A 24,313-nucleotide genomic window follows, 5' to 3' on the forward strand; every position below is an offset into this window, starting at 1 on the left:
GTGTTCAATAATTATTCAGCTACTGTTCATTAAATATCATCCTTTCATTCTCTGATTTTCCCCCCTTCTCTTTCAACAGAAACTAAGTTTTGGTTCTTTTATATAAATACTTGCAACTTTTCTTTATAACTGATATAACTGACTTGGCATCAGGAAATATAAAACTATAGTAGTACTCAATAGAATCTTTACACGAGAAACTCTTTCCAGATGAATTGCTTTATTATTCTGTTTATAATACAACATTACATGTATAATCTAGTTTCCTTGTAGTTTGAAGAACACAGAACAATATGCTTTTACATATGAGAAGAAAAAAAAAAAAAAGTGGTTGACTTAAAAATTGGCAAACATACATAGAAAGCTTGGGTGTTTTATGTTAGGATTTAGACTATTTAACCAAAGCATACTTAACATAGCACAAAATTATCAATTTACGTTAATCAAAAATAAAAAACTGAGTTGTATACAAGAAGTACAGTCAAACCCTGAAAACTTAACTTTTTCAGTTATCTGTAGGAAAATGTGTGTACAAAGATACTATGGAAACTGAATGAATCCTTTATTTGTTTATAATGCATAGAGGTTGCCTGTGGTTTGAAATTAGGCTATAAATACCTAATTGCAGGCAGGGGTATGACATTTTTATAAAAATGCTTTGGTCTCTCACCAGATACCAATAGGGCGCCTGTCACTCAAAAATCTAGTTTGGGCAAACAAAAAGATGTTGTTATATACTAATGGCTGTTCACTGATTTTTATAAAATTAAGTCCATGTAACAGTAGAGATAACAAGCATGGAAACCAAACTACTGAATTACCTCAGAATTAAAGGTTGAGTCACACTAGCAGCACAACACTACATTTGTGTCATTCAAAAAGAGAACGATGATATAAGTGCTTCTGCTGTTTCTTGTTCATTCTTTATTGGTACAGAGGCTTAGTATGCATGCTAAATAGCATGGAAAGGGGGAGAGGGAAAGGAAAAGAAATCAATCCATGAGCTACAGATTCAACTTTCCCTATCTTTCCATGATTCTAAATTACAATGCATTGCATCATCACCATGTACAAACCCATATGCAAAGAAGGTCTAGTTATTATTTCAATTCTAACCCTGCTCAAGGGTGATTAAAAGCAATCAGTAACTGATTACACTTTGATTTAACTGGGATAGGGACATATGGGAAGACATGGATACTTATTTTCATGAAAGCTCTAGACAGGTATGGAGTTGTGGCCAAACTTGAGGAAGGTACTGGGGAAAGTGCACTTGGAAATGCTTCTACTTCAGACAGTCACAGTCACACAGGATGTGTGAAAAACATGATAATGCTGGGTTGCCTTGGAGTCTTTCAAGCAAACAGAGACAGATATTTCATAGGTATGTGCCCTCCAAGGGCGATGGAACGCTGTGAGAAGAAGTGGTACCAGGCACATGTGGAGACCCCCTTGGGTGTCTGCAAAATTTCATGAATATGGACATACGCTCTCATCTAATGTGAATCCCTTACTTGTTTTGCAGTTTCTTTGTTCTGTTAAAAAGACAAAGTGATGTTTAATTTATTGGGTGTGCATCTATCTATTTGTGCATGTGTATATAGCAGTGAGTACATGGTAAAACTTTATTCAGTTTAAAGAATGCTTCCATTATTTTAAGTTTCTAAATAACCCTCTTGATCTGGATTAAAAATTCTGCAATCTAGCTAAGGATGGTTTCATAGATGTTAGCAGCTGCAAGACAGCATACAGATCACTGGGTCCAGCCCCTCTGCTCTTGGGCAGGAAAGACTGCTGATATCAGATGATCCCAGCAAGATGGGCATCAAGATGCTTTTTGAAGATCACCAGAGTGGATGAGTGTACCAGCTCTGTGGGGAGTCTGTACCAAACCCACAGCACTTGACTTGCAAAGACATTTTTTCCTTATGTCTAGCCTGAAGCAACCTGCAATCAGTTTGTGCCTATTATTTCTTTTCCTCCCCTTGGTGAATAGATGCCTGATGTATACCCTTGATATACTTATAGGGTGACACCAAGTCCCCTCGGAGTCTTCTGTTCTCCAGGTTGAACAGTCCCAAGTCTTTCAGCCTCTCCTCATGTGACCTATTCTAAGCTTCTAATCTTGCATGTGACCCTCCTTTGGATTCTCTTGAGCTTCTCCACATCCTTTCTGAAGTGCATCACCCAGAACTGGACACAGTACTCCAAATACAGTCTCACCAAGGCTGAGTAGAACCAGGATGGCATCCTTAACCCTGCTTGAGATGCCTTGGTAGATGCTTACCAGTGCTTGATTAACTCTCACAGCTACAGCATCACATTGGTGGCTCATGTTCACTTCGTTGTCTATCATCATGCCCAGGTCTTGTTCAGTTGTGGTGCTGGCAAGCATAGCACTGACAAACCTGTAAATGTGTTGTGGATTATATCCTCTCAGATGGAGTACTTTACATTTCTTCCTATTAAACAGTAGCAAAACCCCTAGTTTTTATTTTTTTTTAATTTATTTTAAAATGCATTCCCTCCCCTTCCCCAACCACTTCTGATTTTTTCTCTTCCTCTCTATTCCCTATAGATAAGTATAAGTAAGCTAAGATGTAGGATAAGCTTGAACATTTTATTTTAAGTAGTAAGTTTTTTCTCTCCCCACTTTGCAAATAAGTGCCTTGCTATTTTGATATAGATATCCACTGTTTTATAAGTGATAATTATTATGTTTTGTATTGATTTTTTGTACTGCTTTTATATTGTGCGATTACTGTTTTAGGCCTATATTCGTTAGGTTAGCATAAGTTATGTGAAGCTTCCATCTTATCCCCATGCCCAGTTGTGTAATCCATGACTCATACCTACCCCTCCTATGTAACTTGGTTCCTGAATGAATGGGGGTGAATGAGGGTGCTTGAGAGACAATGGCAGTAGGTCTAAAAATAGCTCCCTCTGAATGACCAAACCATCAACACCAATACCTGAACCAATGACCCAGCCCTTGGAACCACTCTCAGTATTCAAGAAACAAAAGATAAGGTAACCCACCATTGTGCCAAGGCTGCACATGCTCAGTAAGAACACCTGGAGCCCTCTGGAACAGGGCTGACCTTGCCTGAACAGGCCCTCCCCATAGGAGATCAGATCTAGTCTGCCCCATAAAAAGGGTAGTGAAGACTGACTCCTTGGGATGCCCTCTCCATGTGGACCAGCACCATGCCACACCACCTATCCACCCAGAGGCCCTGCCAGTGACCCCCCTCTGGACAACACCTACTGGACAAAGACCCCTTTCCAGCCTGGATAGGTAGCTATCACCCCCACCCCCTCTTCAACCAAGGACTTGGACTCTGTTTCTCTTCCCGAACTGGACTCCAGCCCTTCCACTGAGTCTTTCTCCTGCTGCCAGTGTGTACATGTGTATGTACCAATAACTTCATGGGACTGTGTAGCATGTTGTCTGTTTAATAAAGCTGTTATTTGGACCCCTGAGTTGGGTTTTGCTTTACTATGGTTCAGCCCTGCTCCAATCTCTGCTCCTCGCCCCTCTAAATTTTATCTCATTTCTCCCTCTCCTGCTTCTGGCTCACTGCCACCTCCAACACCTGGTTTCTACCTCAGTTTCTTTCTTGGCTGTCTCCTCCTTGCCACCGCTTATCTGCCCCCCACCTCCCAATATCTCAGCTGTTTGCCTCAGTTTCCAGCCCCAAGCTCCCAGGTTTCTGTCTCTCTATTTCCTGGCTGTCTCCTCCTTGCCACAAGGCTTCTTCCCCACCATGCACCAGTGACCTCAAGTAACCCTGGGACCACTTGATCTCAAGTAAACTCAAGCTTCAGTTCCTCAGCCAGATTCTCTCTAGTCCACTGGTTCTAATCCTGGTTCTGGCAACTTTCACTCCCTACACTTTAACTCTCTCTCTCTCTCACCTTAACCTTCCCCCAAGTATCCCAGGCACCCCAAGCACACACATACATACCGTACCATCCAAGTTAGGAACTTACCTATGTGTAGGTGGGTTGTATGCATGTGAACTGGTGAGTGTGTGAATATCATTGTGTGCATGATATACAAATTAGTGATCTGTGTATGTGTACTGAGTTTGCAGGTATTGGAAATTGATTTTTGTCTAATTTTTAGTGTTTACTGTGTATGTGCTTGAATTGGTGATAGGTATGTATGTATGTGCCTAGGCTGGTGTGTGTGTGTGTGTGTGTGTGTGTGTGTAATTGATTTGTGTGTTTGTATATGTGCCATTGTGTCACACCCTCCCGTCTAACAGTGCAATATTGAGATCCTGAGAGTTGGCCTGACCCCACAGGGCAACAAAATGACATCAGGTTGAGGTCCACCCACCTCGCAAGCTTGTCCAGGTCAGTCTGTTTTACCAGTCTCTCCGAGCATGACCACACTCTCCCATAGTTTGGTGTTGTCAGTCAACTTTGCCAGTTTGTTTTTAATACCCAAATCCAAATCATTGCTGAATATGTTGAAAAGCACTTGTCTGAGTACTGAACCCAAAGGAATGCCACTGGTCATCTTGTGCCATGATGACTCAGGTCCATCAGTCAATATTCTTTAGGTCCTACCATGAAGCCAGTTATCTAGCCACCAGACCATAAAGTATTTGAGGCTGCATTTTACCATGAGGACAGTGTTAGGGTGACTGTATTTTGATCTTGGGGAGCACTGGATTTGCAGCTGAATAAAGGCTTTACCCAGTGTCTTAGGAAAGCTGCTGACCACAAGGCAGAATTATATATTAAAAGTATAAGTACACTGCAAGACACTTAAGCAAGCATTTTCCTAACAATGGAGTATTTTGTTAAGATATAAAGCTCATTGTGTAAAAAAGGAACAAGATGCAGACCACCAAATATCAAATCAGGAGATAAAGCAGAAGCAAGATCTTGGAGATGAAGGAGTCAGCAAGAAACAGCAATGGACTGAAAGAAGCCGAGTTCATAGTCTTATGCATGCACTCATAGCAAAAAGGCATGCAAACGAATGAAATACATAGGCAATTCCATGCTAATGAAGGAAACAGTAAACAGAGGCAGAGCTTGAGCTAGGAGGAGATATGGGTGGAACAAAATGAGAGGCAAAGGTGGAGTAAATGTTAATGAGCATGAACCAAGGTGTATAGAATGGGGAAAAATCCCCCCAAAATCTCATGTTTACTATGGCTCCCTGGTTTTTTTGGGGAGTTAGTCCAAAGCCATCTCCATTTTGAATAAAGCTATTGCTAGCAAGGTGTGCTGGTGTTTGCTCCCTGTGCAATTGGATCCATGGGCAATTGGATCATTGTCTCCCTATTCATTTGGTGCCACATGGAGTCGGGGTCTAATAGATATCATGAAAGACCAGGTCAAAGGCCTTGTTAAAGTCCAAGTATATAACATAAATTTCCTCTATCACATCTATAACATCAGTAACCTCATTTCCCCTATCCAGGTGGTGATTTACTTGATCATAGAAGGAAATGAAGTTGGTCCAGCATGACCTGCCCGTTATGAAGCCATTTTGGCTATCCTTCAGAACACTGCTTTCTGTTAGCCCATCTGTAATGGATTCTTTGATAATTTTCTCCAGGATCTTACCAGGGATTGAGGTCAAACCAACTGGCCTGTCATTTTTCAAGTCTTCCTGTCTCCCTTTCTTAAAGATAGGCACCATATTGGCCTTCTTCCAGTCTTCTTGGACCCTTCCTGAGTGCCATGAGTCTTCAAATAACTTAGGCATAGGTTGCACGATTTTGTCGGCCAGTTCTTTTATCACTCTCAGGTGTAATTCATCTGGTCTTGCTGACTTGCAGATATTTAGCCTTTGTTGGTGCTCCCCCACAAGATCTATACCAAGTATGGGAACATGGTTACTCCCACCACGATCATCCTGCATCCTGTCAAGCAGGATGCCACCCATGGACTGGTGAAATTCTGATGTGAAGTATTCATTTAGGAGTTTGGTTTTGTCCCGAGTGAATGAAATGGGATGGCTGATATCCAACATCAAGGGTCCTATGCTTCCGTTATTTTTTCTCTGACTTCCTACATATCTAAAGAAGGACTTTTTGTTGTCCCTGATTCCAGTTGCCAATTTCTATTCAGTTTTCACTTTTGTCATCCTGATCTGCTCTCTACAGGTGTGGGCTGTTGCTCAGTACTCCACTTTGGTAGTTTTTTCTGACTTCCATCCCTTGTAGGCATCTCATTTTAATTTCAGGTGGAGACCCTAAATTCAATAGAACTAATACTTTCCAACTGTCCAGAAGTAGATAGGATTTAATAATTTAGTAAATCCTAGAGCCTCTACATTCCTATGTACTGATGAGCATACCATTCCTAGGTTCTTATTCTCTTGCACAGTTGCATTTTGAGAATTAATAAAAAGGAAGAGAGAGTACCAGGATTTCTAGATCAATGGCTATGTGGAAAATTTATCCACCTCTCTTCCCTCATTATGGAAGAGAAGACAACCATTATGGAAGCACCAAAGATAATTGCTAGTTTGCAGGGCAGGGTCATAGGGTCTTGGCGACAGGAATAAGATTGTGAGGATTTAAGAAAGAAAAAAAGAGGATCTCCATTTTAGTTCAAGTTGTTGGTGAAAGATCAAGAGAGAGTTATTATATGGGATTAGATAGATGAGGAACTTTGATTCTGAGAAGTAGATTTTTGAGTCAGCTGCCTAACAATGACAAATAAATTAGTCTAGGTGACATTCACATCAGATCTTCCACAATATTTAACTCAAGCATTTTACAGTCTATTCCAAGAAGTACAAATAGCTCAAGTAAACACTAATACAGCCAACACTTCTTTAAGGTCCACAGTTCAAATCTTACCTAGCTCAGGCATGACTGTCATCAATAATCATCGGTATTGGACCACTCTTTGGTGGCTGACAGGCATCAAATAGTCTCAGTCCAATGCCTAGCAAACATTGTAAAAATATTTATCTCAGCAGTTCAAATAACACAAAATGGCTCCCTTGTTTGTAGTTGCAGGATAGAGGATAAAAAAAAAAAAATATGGAGCTTAATCCACCTTCTTAGCCTTCTGTCACAATGGCACAGATTCTCTTGGACATTGGCAACAATATGGATGCACTAACAAGTGGCCTGATACAAAAAAAAAAAAAAAAAGTAGGACTTAGGTAGACTTTAAGGGCACCTATATACATGATGGACCTCTGCTCTGATGCGTGCCAATTAGCATGCATTAGAACAGACTTGATTAATCAAGTCTCCTGTGAGTCTGCTGGAGTGTGCTAATTAACGTGTGCAGCATCTCTGCATTTCAAAATGGTGGCGGGGGTGCTTTAACACATGAGGCTGTGGGAACTAATTAAAGCAGCTCTCACAGCTGCTCTAATTAAAGTGCACACCTCTTTCACCCCAGAGCATTTATATAGACACCCCATATGCTTTATCCATTGCTGTCCAGCTTGAACTGCAACAGCCAATTTTCCTCTTGCCCTCTCCACAGCCCTGCAAAAGTGTCATACATTATGCCTTAAATACCTCATAAATGACTCTGTTCTGGCTTTCTCCATCATACTCTGTAACCTCTCAACCTTCTGCTGCTCTACATTGTCAACTTTCCAGCCCCCCAGTCTTACCCCAAGAGCTCTGACTTCTTCAGTGGCTAGACTACAAATGCAAAGGCTATTCTCCCTTCACAAATGACCCTTAGTTGGGAGGAGCTGGAAAATGACAGGCCCACAGCACTAAGAGTTATTTGCCAAATACTAGGCCAGGCTTTTGTAATGAACAGGTATGAGGTCTTGGCGACCCTGCAGGAGATGGAAGGAGGAAACCTCTGGGCAGGAAACAACGCCACATTCTCCACACTCTGAACAGGTCAAAAGAACCAAGCGGACCCAGAGAAGGAGGCATTGAGTGATCGTCATAGGCGACTCCATTCTGAGAGGTACGGAAGGGCCCATTTTGCGCCAGGACCCTTCAACACGAAAGGTATTACTACCTGCCTGGAGCAAAGATTCAGTACATGACAGTTCAACAAGGAGAAATGCAAAGTGCTGCACCTAGGGAGGAAAAATGCCCAGCACACCTACAGCCTAGGGAATGACCTGCTGGGTGGCACAGAGGTGGAAAGGGATCTTGGAGTCCTAGTGGACTCCAAGATGAACATGAGTCGGCAGTGTGATGAAGCCATCAAAAAAGCCAATAGCACTTTATCGTGCATCAGCAGATGCATGACGAATAGGTCCAAGGAGGTGATACTTCCCCTCTATCGGGCGCTGGTCAGACCGCAGTTGGAGTACTGCGTGCAATTCTGGGCGCCGCAATTCAAGAGGGATGCGGATAACCTGGAGAGGGTCCAGAGAAGGGCCACTCATATGGTTAAGGGCCTACAGACCAAGCCCTGAGGAGAGACTAGAGAAACTGGATCTTTTCAGCCTCCGCAAGAGAAGGTTGAGAGGCGACCTTGTGGCTGCCTATAAGTTCATCACGGGGGCACAGAAGGGAATTGGTGAGTATTTATTCACCAAGGCGCCCCCGGGGGTTACAAGAAACAATGGCCACAAGCTAGCAGAGAGCAGATTTAGATTGGACATTAGGAAGAACTTCTTCACAGTTCGAGTGGCCAAGGTCTGGAACGGGCTCCCAAGGGAGGTGGTGTTCTCCCCTACCCTGGGGGTCTTCAAGAGGAGGTTAGATGAGCATCTAGCTGGGGTCATCTAGACCCAGCACTCTTTCCTGCTTATGCAGGGGGTCGGACTCGATGATCTACTGAGGTCCCTTCCAACCCTAACATCTATGAATCTATGATGGGAATAATCCAGGCCATGATTCAGCCCACCAATTACTACCCCATGGTCCTTGTCCATGTGGGTACTAATGATGCAGCCAGGAGAAGACCCGATCACCTGATGATGGACTACCATGCTCTGGGCGGTGTGCTGAGGAAGATCGGTGCACAGGTGGTATTCTCTTCCGTGCTACCAGTAAGCGGATGTGGAAGACGACATGAGAACTGCATTAGAGAGACCAACTGGTGGCTTCAGCAATGGTGTCTCGAGGCAGGCTTCGGCTTCCTTGACAATGACCCACACATCACGACGAGGGACATGCTCAGTTGGGATGGGCTTCACCTGTCCCCCAAAGGTAAGCATGTGTTCTCTTCTATGTTGGCGGATGTCCTCCGGCGGGCTTTAAACTAGGCTCATCAGGGGGAGGGGAAGATGAGGGTGGGGGAAGCCATGGACCACCAAACCATGTGGCACCCACAAGGACAGCCCAGCCTGAAGAAGGAGAACATCGGGAACCTGCAATCCATGGGGCAGCCAACAGAACAGCACAAGTAAGCAGTAAGCAGGTAAGCAATAAGGGGCCCTTTGGGAATCAGAGCTGGGGGGCAGCAAAGGCGCCAGTCACAGGGATCAAGTACCTATATACTAATGCTAGGAGCATGGGGAACAAGCAGGATGAACTAGCACTCCTGCTTGCAGAAAACACCTCCGACTTAGTAGGGCTAACCTGGTGGGATTCTTCCCATGACTGGGCGGTACATATTGAGGGTTATAAGCTATACAGAAAGGACAGGGGGGAGAAGGAAGGGGGAAGGGTTGTGCTCTATGTTAATGAGCAATATACATCGACCCTCATCAAGACGGAATCGAAGGAGGAGAAAGTAGAAGGATTGTGGGTTAGGTTACATGGAGGTCAAGGAGAAAGGGATTTGGTGGTAGGGGTCTGCTACAGACCCCTACACTAAAGGGGAAGAACTAGATCTGGGGCTCCTGAGGCAGCTCTCAGATACCATAAGAACTAAGGAGGCGGTAGTCATGGGGGACTTAAACTACCCAGACATCTGCTGGGAGACGCAGACAGCAAAGTCCCACCGTTCGCGCAGGTTCCTAACTGGTGTACAGGACCTGCACCTGACACAGGAGGTACATGGTCCCACTAGAGGGAATGCCTTACTGGACCTGGTATTGGCAACAGGGGATGACATGGTAGGAGACCTACAGATCGGTGGTCACCTGGGGGACAGTGATCACCAAATAACAGAATTCATCATAAGACGTCGAGTGGGTAAGGTAACTAGTAGGGTGAAAGTGCTAGACTTTAGGAAAGCTGATTTCAATGAACTCAGGTGATTAGTCAAAGATGCACTGCGGAGTAGGAGTTTTGAAGAGATGGGAGCCCAGGAAGGGTGGCTGTGCCTTTAGGAAATGATCCTTTGGGCACAAAGGGAGATGATCCCGATGCGAGGAAAAAGAGGGAAAGGGGCCAGAAAGGTTCCCTGGCTGAACAGAGAAATCCAGAGCGGCCTATGGGCTAAAAGGGGAGCATATAAAAAGTGGAAACAAGGAGAGATTACCAAAGAGGAGTAATCATTAAATCACTTTTTGTAGTCCTCTAAAAGTGCCATTTTGTTTGTGTCTGAGTTCATGAATATAGTAAGGAGAAGCAGGTTTTTTCAGACAAAAAGGTAATTTTAGTGAAAGTCATTTTTCTCAGAGTGATTAAGGGAGTTCTCAGTCCTCATAGAAGCCATTTTACAAGTGGCTGCTTTACTGTGCAAAACAATACAACCATATTCTATAAAAATAGCAGCTTGCAACGCAACTTCTTTTAAGGTATTAAGTGACATTACTCCAATTGGACAATTTCAGAATGTTTTTGATATAGTCTCCTGAATGAAACAGTACCCTTCATGTTATACTAATACCGGGCTTTCTTTTCAGGTTTTGATAAGCAGTCCAAAAACTTGCTCTCAGTTCTGAAGTCAATGGAACATAACTATGAAAATGGGTAGGTGAGTGGGAGAAAATGCATGCATCTAAAAAACCAAATGGTCATGCAACTACAAGTCCTGAAATTGTCAATTCTGAAATTTTCCCATCCCATATTATCTAAAAATACAAGTGCTTATCTATTATTTCCCAGCCCAAACTTCAACTACATATAGATAATTTCAACATAAAGTCTGATTTTTGCTGTCCAACTGGTCCTACTGGTGGAATAACATCTGGAATTTAATTTAAACTTCAAAGAGCAGAGCTAAAAATGCACAAAAATGTTAGTGCTACAACACTTAATGGATAGAGATCCTGTCACCTACTGAATTCACATTCTAGAGCTAAGCAGACAGACTGTATGTAATTCATGGGAAAAGTTAATGTAAACTCCCAAGTGTGGGGTTCAAAGAAGCCAGGATATAGACTTTTGAAAGAGTTGGCATTTCCTACTGACTACTTTAGCTGGTTCCATATGCAGTGTGCTGGCTTTTTTAAATTCCATTCTTAGGTGCCTATCACTGTTCATTGGCTAGGAAGTCTGAGAGCCTAATTCAGGGGTGAGGAATCAACTACACAGAAGTGTGCTTAAATGTTAGTCTCAACACCGTAATGCCCAAGTCCCTTTTGTAGAACTGACCTTCAAAAGAATTGGACTCTTCAGCAGTCCTGTGCATGTGGTCAGGTTCAGACTGTTCATGGTGCCCTCTTTCAGATAAACTGCAAAGTCAATATCCTTCCACTAGAAACGTTGTTGATGTGCACCGATGAACATATGACGACTTCCACCTGGAGCTAACCATGAAATTATTTCATATCTGCAAGTCAGAAGGAAATGGCAATACATTTTCCCCCCAAAGGGTTATAAATAAAGGGGTTTTGTGGGCTATTTTATTTTCACATTATCTAAAGTTGCCTATAGACAATACTTTCCCCCTCACTACTATTATTCTCCCTTCTGAGATGGTCAGAATTTGCTTTACTAATTTTGATGCATCTCTCAGCTCCTCTCCCCAACTATAGCTGCTTTTTGGAGACATAATCCATCGTTAATGATTTTTTCCTTGATGTGACAACAGTTTTTGGGACCCTCAGAGCCAACTTTTCCTTTCATACATACCACAAAGAATGTACTCAAGATGAAAGGAAAACTCATGCAACCTTGAAGAAAGGGCGATGCTTAGATATAAACATAAAACATGATCATCATGTAAATACAGTACTCTCAAACTTTTCTTTCAAATGAAAAAGGTCAGGAGACAACCTGCACTAGAATGTACAAGGCATTCAAGACACCCACCTGATTTGTCTGAACTACAAGCAATTGTTATTTTAATTACAGTTTTCCTAGCTCATTTCTATACTATGAAATAAATTACTCTCTCCATGCTACCTATTTTTATCTTTTGATAGAATGATACAGGCTAAAAATCCTTGCTAACCATTAATTCAAAGAGTATCATATGAAATCCTTAATTTACCACATAACCCAAATAGAATTTTACTTGAATAAAATACCTTCACAAAAAAGAAATGTGAGTAAATTGAAACAAGGTGGATATCTAGTAATAGATGAGATACTGTTTTAGTGTCAGTTTTTGCTATTAGTTGCTTTTCCACCACATTGTCCTGTTTTGTATAGTCCCATGACAATGACACTAAATATCCTTGAGAACAAATGAACTCCTCTACTGAAGATTCTTCAGGCTCAAGTGGTTATTTTACTGAAAGAAAACAGACTAATAATATTTTTTCTGCACTTAAAGGAAGCCCATTGTTACAACTTCAAACAATGTTTCTTGACTTTGTAGCTTTTGAATGTCTCCTGCTGGAACTCCTTTACTGTGTTCCATAAGGTGTAAGTTCTCCCCAGTTGTAGTGATTTACAAGTTATTCAACTCTACACTTTTAGCATATTATACTGCCATGACGGCTGTCTGTGAAGGAAGGCCAAGTGTATTGTTCGACAAAGAGAACTGTCAGGAGGGCTCAAAACATTTGTTCTCATTTAAGAATTCTGTAACTTTTGACATTCTGGATTTTCTTGCCAAGTAAATAATTGAGGAAACTTGACTTTACATTACAAATCAGGAAATGAATATTTAGTTAGATATGTGAAGATGGTGATGACGAGCCAGGCAAATGGGTGGATCTGTGAAAGTGACAACAAACAGTTGGACTGATATTGGGCTCAACTCTCTGGTGCCTTGCCTCATTTACTAGTATTTATAATTGTGCAAAATGGCTATTAAAGTTTATTATGCTACTCTGATAGAACTGAATATAAAATGGATCTATATTGTGAAGACTGAATGCCTAAACAATCTGAACATAGAAGACCCATTTCATCAGAGTTCAATATGATTGAAATCTATTAAAAAAAAACAAAAAACAAAAAAAAATTAAATTACACCAGAAAAATAATTCTGAAGCAGTGCTGAATTAGAAGCAGCATAATGATTACAAAAATTCAAGGCAGTAAAGAATGAGGTTGCTAGGAAATGATCCACAATACTGCACAAGGATATATTTGAGAGGTGGGGAATCCACACACACATGCGATTACCAGAAATCCAGGGTTTCTGTTTGCCACAGAAAAAACATGGTAAAACACAGGTTCTCTCATTTTAAGAAGAAAAACGCAGGAAACAACGTTTCGTTTCTCCTTGTAGGCTGGCAGAGTTCCAACCTGCAAGGGGCTGGTGGGGGAGCAGGAAGAGGGGATCAGGCAGGGGGCACCACATTCATGTGTGCGCACACATGCATGTGGCAGCCAGGCAGCATATCCCTGCAGGTAAGCCTGGGGGGGTGGAATTGAGATCCCCAAAATGTGGGAGGGAGGAAACTGGGCAGAGCTGAGGCTGGGGCTGCTGCCCAGCCAGGGTGGGAATGTGAAAAAAACACACACACACACACACACACACACAGGTTTCCCTTGCTTTATGTGGGTTATGTATGTGAGAATTCTCTCTTATGTGCCAAGCCTTTTTATACCAAAAATGTATTATATGCGAGATAAATTCACCCATATGCAATCAATGTGGTGGAAGCCCTCAGTCAGCTGCTTTGTGTGGTGCATTGTGGAAGTGATGTGCACCAAAATGTAGTTTCCTGGTTGGATCTGTGTTCCTCACTAGTTGTTTACGACACATTTCTATAGTTGCCATCCCCATACTGGCTTCTAAGCATCTCACTAGCTTATCTTCTATCCCTTTCCCTCATCCATCACCACCCTTTCCACACCAGCTAAACATTCACCACCACCCTGTGCTTCTGTGTACTGTCTGCTGTTGGTGAGTAACAAAACTGTCTTGTAAGACTGGTAGAAATGGGCCCGGGGGCCAGAGCGGTTGAGGTCTTGGAACGTATCCCTATTGGTTACATTGTAAAGTGGGTTCCATTTATGTGAATTCAAGTTATGCACCATTTTCCAGGAGCACATGCACAGCATAAAGTGAGGGAAACCTGTATGTATATACGTGCGTGCGCGCGCGCACGCACGCACGCACGCACACACACACACAGACCAAATCAGACCTTTGCTAGCCAAATCTTATGCTTTTTCAAGCCTGATCTGGCCTGTGGGTTGCAAATGTCCAAGATAGGAAAATGAGGTTGAGACACTCTAACAATCTTTTTCATTTAATAACCACTAACATGTATATCGTTGCCTCCACAGTCACAATTTTTATTTAAACCACCCTCTTCTTGGGCAGACCGATTTATATAGAAGTGGCACAGAGGGCAGTGCAAATCTTTCCTTGTTTTCATTTAGTTTTCCTTTCGAGATTTAGTTATATATGTCCTGAACATTTGCACAATGGTTTGTTTTAACAGAAAATCAATTTTTATCAGGAAACAGTAGCCACTAAACTCTCTCTCTTTTTTTTTTTGGTGAATTTAAAGAAGAAAGAAAAAGAAAGAGGAGGAGGAAAATGCAGGAAGCTTTCAGCTATGAAGATTCAGAAAGAATTTTAAATCACTCAAACAGATGGCATGTTTGGACCAGGAAGAGACTGCTTCTAAACAAACCTGTACATACGATACTTAAAGTGTAGCTGAAGACAGTCACAAGAATAAGATAAGTATGAATAATAGAACAGTAGACAATGTGTACAGTTCCTTTAAATACAAAGGAGGCAGTAAGAACAGAGCAGATGAAGGTTCTGAGCAGAAGTTCTGTAGTGACAGAGATAAGAGTTTTGGGACTCTCCTTTCAATACATATACTGCATTGTATAGATAAAAGAATACCTCCACATAACTTCAAATCTGTGTTTATGCCTAGAAATGCAGTGAGAAGAAATAGGCATCCATGCTGTGTGCCATCTTTACAAAATAAGTTATAGTATTAGCTATTATGTATACCCTCAACTACATTAAAAGGGTAAAACTCATGCAGCCACTAACACAGAATCAGTAGTATTGAATGGAAGTAAGCAATGCTCTAAGTTTTTGAGGGATGGAAAACATGGTGCTATTCAGAAGAAAAGATTATGTGGAATCATTGCAGCCACGGCACTCCAAAGGTAAGGATCATATTACCAATGGAAAGATCATGGTTCATTATGGGGGGGGGGGGGAGGTTGAGTAGGGGAGCATCTCCGAAACAATAGAGATAATGGGCTAAATCTGTATCCCACTGAAGTTAATAGGAATGTTACCACAGACTCCTAAATGAGACTAACATTTGACCATTTATTGAAATAGTGCACCTCTTCATTTTGAAAAAGAGAATTGCTGTGGTTTTACCTACCACAGCATTCTAACATACTACTTATCCACAGAGCCTTTAAAGTTGAGTGCAACGGTTGGACCACATGACCCCTTCTAACGTCAAACTCTGACTTTATGGCTACCATCAATTCTTCTCTTCCACTGGAAAAAGTTGCTATTTTTCCAGTGGAAGGGAAGAATTGAAGTTCCTACTTTTCCAGTCCTCCACAATTGTTTAGAAATGTTAGGTTGACTATAATTAGCTGGCCCAGTAGCTTCATCCAGATAATAGTGATGGTGTCAGGAAACTCAATAGCTGATCATTAAATGATTCCATATATAGCAAGTTGTTCAGTGATACAGCAATTTAAAAAAAATTGAATTCACAAGTTGTCTATAGGAAAAAAAAAACCCAAATAACAACAAAGTGAAATTCTAAGAACAGTTATATGATTAATTTTCATTGATGAGAAGTCAGTTCTTAATAATTTCTGTGCAACTTAAACTACAAAGCATCTTGTCTTTAACAAAAGAGATAACCTTGATGTAGAAGGTATAAACTGTAAAAGGTGATGATAACAACAAAAAAAGAAAATATTTTTTCCTATTGTTCAAGAGAGAAAGAAGCCCTGGTCCCAATTCAGTCAAGGAGAAAACTCATGTTGACTTCAGTAATATGGGAGTTCATAAACTTTGAGCTAGAAGGGAGCATTGCTAACACCTAGTTTGACCTTCAAAACACAGGGCATTGGACTTCCCTGAAGCAGGATGAATTCAAGTGTAATAGCTATGGTTTAGGTAGAACACATCTTCTAGAAAAGTGTCCAATAATCATTTTGAATTTTCCAGGGACAAAGAACCTTCCTCAGTCTTTGTTAAATTTTAATTATCAATTACTCTTTCTGTTAAAAAGATACACCTTACTTCAAGGTCTGAATCTATAAGACTCTCTGCCACTGGATCTTAGTACTCCTTTTTGTGCTGTGGAATCAAGAGCCTTGTATTATAAATTTTTGTTCCCCATTTAGGTATTTGCAGAATGAACAAGTTACCTCTTAACCTTCTGTTTACCTTGTTGAAATGAGTCCATGTCTCACTCTAAGGCAAGTTTTCTCATCCGCCAATCATTCTTGTGCCCCTGTTGAACCACTTCAATTTTTCAGTCTCTTCCTTAAATGTACAGTCTCCAGAACTGGATATAGGATTCTTTCTACAAGTGGTTGTACACATGGTAAACAGAGGTAACAAGCTTGGTAGTCACTATGTCTATTTATATATATTATACAAGCAACTGCATTTAGTTACCAGTGTGTTGCTATTGCAAAAAAGAGAGGGAAAAAAAAAATGTCAATATTTAGAGGAATATTCCCTATCGCATAAGTATGGCTTTCCTCAGAGGAGTACTTGCTTGGGACCTCCCCCACCTTACACAGTCTCTTGGAGCACCCCCTGAAGCCAGCCCTGCTGTAGCTTTTAGAGAGGGTGAGTCCCTGAATCCTTGGACTCTGAGACCAAGCTCTTTGGTCACTACAGAGGCATAGCAACTACACTGAGCACCCAGACAGGAGTGGGGTTGCATAGGGGTTTGCCAGCCACTGGGAAAGGCAGGGAAGGCTCACCTTTCTCGGTGGCTGCTGCCACTGCAGCCCCCATTGCTGTTTCTTGTAGCTGCAGCTGTATTAGGCAGCAACCCCATGGCTAGGCTCCCAGAGAGGTGACTCTGGTGCCCCATTAGCTTTTTCTACTTCTCCCAATATACACCTGTTGGGTACATGTCTGCTCTGGAAAAGGTTCCACAGTGGGTTGACAGAAAGAGCACCATTCTGCTCACTTCACTCACCTTCTGCCCTCTAAATGCACTGCTTAGCGTAGTACTGCCTTGCCCAGCTCACATGGTTAGGGAGGGCCCGTACACAGATGCCCGTGTCATAATAGACAGTCCCAGGGGAAAAGGGGTAATTCCGGGACCACCTGCTCAGCTGGGTTAGTGCCCTGCGTGTCCCACTTGAGTTTCACTCCCAGGTTACTGACACTCTTGATTATCCATGCCCACTCCCAAGATAGCTGCACTACTTCACTTCTGGAAAGGAACCTTTACTTCTCCAAGGGGACAGAATATACCTAAAATGCAATGAAGCAAACTACTCTTCTTCTAAACAAAACCAGCATTTATTAGTCAACCACAACATAGCAGGCAGAGTCCTTAAGTTAGTACCTCCCCAGGCAATCTCTGACAGGAAAAAAACAGCCTTTACCATTCTCTTTCAAATATCTCCTGCTCACTCTCTCCCCTCTTGTCTGTAGGCTGCTCTGTTTTTGAAGATGGTCTCTGCTTGTAAGTCTCTCCTAGAAGCAGTGGGATATATCTTCAGGTGCTGAGGATGCTCCCTACTGTTCTTCATTTGCAAATTGGTTCATTGATCTCTTGATGGCCCTTTCCCCTCTAATAATCACTCCAACAGGTTCTGACAGATCTGCCTCCTAACACAGTTGCCCCCTTCCCCCAGGTACAAATTAATGCCATATGCCTCAGTTTCCCTGATTAATGACATGAACACATTTAATCCAGAAATATTATAACAAAACCATAGTCTGTTACAATCTCCTAAATTCTTTTCTTAGATGTAGGATTATATAATTGGCTATATCAACTTGCTTGTATAGAGTCCACTAATTGGTCTAAATCACCTGTTATCAATAGAGACCTAGCCACCATTTACTACTCCCTAAATCTGTGTACTATTTGCAGATTGAACTAGTAAAGGTTAAATGATAAATCTTTAATAGTGGTGAGCACAGAAGTGATCCCTTTGGGTCACACAAAAAATACTCAATGGATTATGATTTCCTGCTTACATCTGGAATGATTAAGATTATGATCATGTGTGTACTCTAATATTGGGGCTAAAGTAACTTGTTTTTAATTGCAAATGGTAGTAATATATTGAAGGAACCATTTGGATTTTACATTTGGAAAAATAAGGTTACATAATTTGGCTTGTATATTATTTGAATTTAATATTTTATTGAGACTGAAGTATATTTAGCTGCAAGACTGAAAACAGCCTAATGATATATCACATTTTTTTCTCTGATGTGAACCAATCTTTTATGTATTTCTCCATTTCTATAATCATATTGCCATCGATTTTTAAATCTATTTACAACTTTGAAAGATCAGAAGCATGTTGCTAGCTAATGAACACCACAAGTACAACTCAACAGAATATTTTAATTGCCCAAACCAAATAAAAAGAAGAAATAGATACATTACATTTAAAATTCATCACTGTTTGTATTATTTCATTAAAAAAAAGTTAAGGGATCTTTATTAGTAAGTTAGGGTCCAATTAGGTGAAACCATATACAATAAACTGAGTTTACAACACCAAGTTGTTTGGTAGGTCACTGAAATACTTAGTGCCCATAGGACTCAGTGGAACTACTTATGTGAGCGAGGTTTAGAAAGTTAGATTATAGAATTGGCAGAAAGCTTAAGCCAGATCCCTGAATTTGATAAGCTGTTTAAAACAAGGATGGTGTTTTTTTTCTTTATTTTGTACCATGCAAAACACAGTAATTGCTCAATAGATTTTCTCCAAAAATGTATTTGACAATATTCATAATTATAACATATTAATTTTGCATTATTAGAATACCTATCCACTAACTATGAAATAAAGACATTTAATCCTAAAATATTAATAGATGTATTTATGGATTAATCAAAAAGCCCACAAAATAAAGAACCATAGGAAACAAAGAAGTGTACCATAGAGTTGGATTACATATGTCTCTCACCAATAAACACATTACAAAACGTGTGTTCTGTTTATTTATTTTCCCCTAAATACTATGGGCAAATTAAATGATGCATTAATACTTTCTTAGTCACCAGCTGCATCAAATAAGGTCAAAGATCTGCTTGAGCCTAGATAGTCCAACAGGATTTCATGATTATTCTAGTCAAAAGCATACAAGAGAAGGATACCCATATGGACCTTTGGCAGAAGTCTAAAATGAGATTTAAACTTCCATTTCTGAATCAGAAATATGATGCCTTAATAACTATGGCACCAAGCTCCTCAAGCTCCAGTCACATGCTAAATGGAGGGGGGAGGGGGACATAATATCAGATAATAATAATACCTTTTCAAAGAGCTATTTTAACCCATTGAACAAGTTGAGGAACCACACACTACAACAATTGCAAATATGTTAAAACACTCCAAGACACATGGGCAACACTTAGAGGGAGTACCAGGGGGCACATGCCCCCCCCCGAGACTGGCCACCACCAAAGCCTCTATCAGCTTTTGAGGGCGGTCACCACTGCTGATGTGCCCACTGGCAGCTGCGGGTGGTCCCTACTCACCACCTGCCCCACCCCAGCTCCCCTGCCACTGATATCGCAGGTGGTGGCTGTGGGCAGGCCCTGCTTGCCACCAGTTGCGAGATGCACCAGTCGTTTATGCCAAGACATCATCAAAACACTCTTCAAAGACTCAAAAAGATGGGTGGGGGAGGAAGAGAGAGAGAGAGAGAGAGAGAAGGTATAAGAAGAGCAAGGACAACATGATTAAATAGTCAATAATGATCATACTAGAGACAAAGAAAGAGAGATTTAGAAACTAGAATGATACAGATTGCTAAAGGTAAAACCCATATTTCAATACACTGCAGCAAAGGCCCAGTTGCCTAGTTACTTAAAATATGATGTGGAATCTTAAACTATCAACAGTGTCAGAGTACAGATACTCACCAAGCTGAGGCTGAAGAAGGAATTTTAAAATAACTAGAACCAACACTGTGAAGGGTCTTTAAAAAAAACCTCTCTGTTGGATAAGCAGCTATTGTAGCGAATGTATTATGATCACAGCAACTCAAGCCAGTGAGCAAACAAGCCATCTGCAATTGGTCAAGAAGCTCTTTTGAAAAAATCTTACTTGAAGGGATAATCACTGAGCTTGTAATCACAACAGCTGTGTAGTTGTTGCAAGGCTGTTACAAAGGTAAGCCTTCACAAATTGTACTCTTCAAAATAAAAATCAGAACACCACTTTTGTGTTCTAGTTTCATGGTATATATCCCAAAGTTTCATTTTCAGTCTTTTGTAAGTGTTATTTTACTCTGTTTAGTGAATTCAGCCAGTCATCATTACCATGTTTCCATACCTTGACATTTATTTGTATTTTTAAATCTTTCAGTCTGATAGAAGCCTCACTCCTATTGAAGTCAGTAGATTTCTGCTAGTGACCAGTCACAGCAGAATCAGACCCTGAGTCAGGCCTCTTGCTCGTTTTTGAAATTTCCTTACATGCTCTGAATAAGGTCCCACCCAGCTTGCTAGAACTTGATCAATGGGTTTCATTCTCTAGAACTCACTGAAAGTTTCTGGCTCAAATTCACTACATTACCACAATCCAACAAATTGATGACAGTTTCTGCAGTCTTTGGCAAAGCTTTAAATCAATGAGGTAATACATATATTATTGAATGCAGAATATAAACATTCATTATGAAGAATTTAATAGTTACAGAGGAACAAACCAATCCAAATGGAAATTAAAAACAAAACAGGAAGAAGAGTGGCCAAATTTTATTTGCAATAAGATTAGATTGGTATTAATGTTTGATGTACTGAAGTTAAACTAGGGTAAATATGAGGAAAGAATCTGGACATGACAAAAATGAGAGGACTATGAATATGATTTTTTGGGGGGAGATATTTACTGGTGGTGGCCCTTAATGAACTCATTACATTTATTACTAGTGATGTTTCCATGTATTATCTTAATTACATACGCACAAAGTATGTTTCTTCATCAATTGTAAAATAATGCAAACAAACACATATTTTAAGAATGATAAATTGAATACTTGGTTTATATATGTTTCTGATCTAAGATTATTGTCACTTTTTTCAGATTTCTGTAATTCTATACATCTAAAGCTCTAAGACATATTGTAAAATTAAAAATATATGATTCCATTCCAGGGAAACAAGCATTAAACTCATTTTCATGTCCCTGAACCAAGTCTTAAAGTTTATACTCTGTTTCTATTCAGTTGTTGCTCATTTAATTAGGTAAAGCCCACTGATGTGAGAAATGATTTTCAAAATGATGCAAAGGGAAATAAAGTAGCCATTTCTCATTGAAGGTCAAACCTTAAATCCTAAGCATACTAGTTCAAAGAAAATGAATAATGGGGCACAGGGGAGAAGAAATCTCCCAACTTGATCTACCAGATTAAAAGGACCTTATGGTCTGGTTCTGTTTTAGGTTTTCCTTCATCTTTACTCAAGCAAATCTCCTATTGTCACAATTGGAAAAAAGCCCTTGTCAATATGCATAAATAATTTCAAGATTCAGCAAGTATTACATCCAAAGTAGTTATTTTTTCATCAGATCTATTTCATTATTTATTATGTCTCTATTTTTAGAGTAATATCAATAAAGAGTGCAGAAGGTCTGGTTTCTATTTATTGGATAAAAAAGTGAGCTGAGGTCCAATTCCTCCTTCAGAGCCTTAGGTGAAATGTATCCAAAGTAATGATCCAGAACACTTTTCTTCTACATAGCTCCAAGTCTATGTCACCTCCTCAATTATGATGTTTTATTGCTTTTATTTTTTTAATCTTGTACAAGGAGACAGGATGTCCTGTATATGATGCAAGTGGCCACTGTGACATTTAATTCTTTTATGGATATATTTGAGTTTATATTGAGTTTCAATTTATCAGTTAATTTAGTCCTTGTATTAAAAAAAAACAAAACACAATTTCCCAACCCCTCCCAAAAAAACCCCTCTCAACTTTTACTAAGATATAACATTAATCTGAGTTAACCAGATTCCAATAAAGTAAGAAGGATCTACTGGCTTCCATTTCATAGATGTTTTAACTATGTGTCATTGCCTTTGAAAATACCAATGTCATAGGAAAACTAAAATTTTGTATGACACAGACAATCAGACTCACCCCAGTTGGTTACCTGACAGTATGGCTACTATAGACATAAATTAAAACTGGTGGCAGTTTGGCAATGATCCAGTAGTGATTGTTCTAATCTAATGCAACTATAATTTTTAAAGGTATAATTGCATGTGAACTTGAATAAGATCTTCCAGTATCTGCTGAAAAGATGATGTAATCTGTTTGCTAGGATACTGGCCTGGGAAACAAGAGACCAGGACTAGGGACATGGGCAGACAAGGTTCCTTGGGCTAGGGACAGGCATTCAAAAAGCCTGAGCCTGAATTGATTTCATTTTTGCAGGTTAGTATAACCTGCCTAGGCTGAACCAGTTTTCAGCTGAACAAACATTCTCTCTGGACTGAGGAAATGCAGGCACATGCCTGCAGTGGCTCAGGCTAGAAGTGGGGGTGGAGGTGCTAGAGCAACCCTCCCTTCCCTACCAGTGCTGAGCTGAGGGGGGTGTGGTCAGGCCCTGGCAGGATGCTTTGATTAGAGAAGAGTCATCTCCCCTCCCCCAGCAGCCCAGCAGGAAATTGATAACAGTGTTTATCACCCCATTAAGAAAACAAAGGGGCATTATCGGCTACCTGTTGATTCTCCCTTTGCCCTGCCACAGCATGGACCATAGCCAGCATGTGGTCTGCTAACTAATGCTGAGGTGTCTGTAATGCAGAGGGGAGGGGAAAGGAGGGGAGGGGAGAGGAGGGGAGGGGAGGAGCAGGCAGATGCCTGCAGTCTGTGTTGGAGTTCTAGCCAGGGAGCAGAGGGGAGGGGCTGTGGATCAGAGAGCTGTGCCTAGCCCAGAGAGCATGCCAGGATGCTGGGGGTGTCTGGTTTATCTTAAACCACCAAGGGGTCTGGGACAGACATTGCATAAACCAGTTTGGCACAAATCGGTTAAGTCTGATGCTACCTTCAACCAGGTTAATCACATACTGGTTTCAGCCATTTTCAACCTGGTTTATGTGCACTGAACATCTGTTCTGTTGCAGGTTTAAACCAGTTTCTGATCACTTAAACTGGTTTATGTGTAATACCTGTCACTAGCTCTGAAGTCTATTCCCAACTCTAACACAAACCTGTTAGATCACAGTGACCTTGAGCAAGTCACTCCACTTCTATTAGCCATCCTTGCTGTTCCTTGACTTGTTCATTTAAACTTCAAACTATTCAAGGCAAAGAGTCTTCTTATAGTATGAATTTGTACAGCAATACAATAGGCTTACCATTTTGTAGTCACTATTTTCTGAATCATATCACACCTTCCCTATATTGAAAACCTGTTCTTTACCCAGAACTCTTTAACGCCCTATTCTTGTAGTTAAAACATGTCCTTCAGGTTCTAAATATTGTCCTTCTACAACCTAAAAAAGTGTGGTCTTTTCTCAAATGTCCTTTCTGAGACTTCCTTTCACCCCAATAAATATATTCCATAGCCCCATATCCTGCCAGTCCCTCTCTCACCCACTGGTCAGAATTTCACTTTCTCCCCTTCCACTTTCCTTTCCCTGTCCTTTCTCCCAAGATAAGCTTTTTATTCTTCTTTGCTTAATTGTCCTGCAGTTTTTCACCCTTTGCTCATTTGTCATTCAACTCCACCTTCCCAACTGAGCCAAGTGAGATTTGTTGACTTAAAAATTATATTTAAAGGGGTTTGTTTGGGGGTCGGAATTAACTTATAGGTATATACATATGTTTTAGAATAGTTCAGGATGGGCAGCAGGGGTTAATTGATTTCTAAGAATCTGGGTCTCACAGTCACATGAGATCACAGCCTCCAAGGCAGACAGGCTGTATAACATAGCAAGGATGCATAGTCTGGGAACAGAGGGAGTATGTACCATACTGCCCATAACATAAGAT

At 40.8% G+C, this 24,313-nt stretch overlaps 1 long non-coding RNA gene across 3 annotated transcripts; it reads right to left on the bottom strand.

Annotated features, from left to right (window-relative positions):
- Window positions 1–275: 275 nt before the first annotated feature.
- On the bottom strand, window positions 276–17,870 carry LOC132248345 (uncharacterized). Of its 3 annotated transcripts, none has more exons than XR_009459522.1 (5): window positions 17,727–17,870; window positions 16,543–16,681; window positions 11,397–11,551; window positions 6,834–7,109; window positions 276–1,535 (listed from the first exon to the last, which is right to left on the bottom strand). It is a non-coding gene; the product is annotated as an uncharacterized LOC132248345 (long non-coding RNA). The 3 variants fall into 3 exon arrangements; XR_009459521.1 differs by having other exon boundaries at window positions 6,834–6,921; window positions 11,397–11,574; XR_009459520.1 differs by having other exon boundaries at window positions 11,397–11,574.
- Window positions 17,871–24,313: the final 6,443 nt, after the last annotated feature.

This window comes from Alligator mississippiensis, chromosome 2, assembly GCF_030867095.1.
Source record: "Alligator mississippiensis isolate rAllMis1 chromosome 2, rAllMis1, whole genome shotgun sequence".
In the NCBI taxonomy this organism is placed as follows: domain Eukaryota; kingdom Metazoa; phylum Chordata; order Crocodylia; family Alligatoridae; genus Alligator; species Alligator mississippiensis.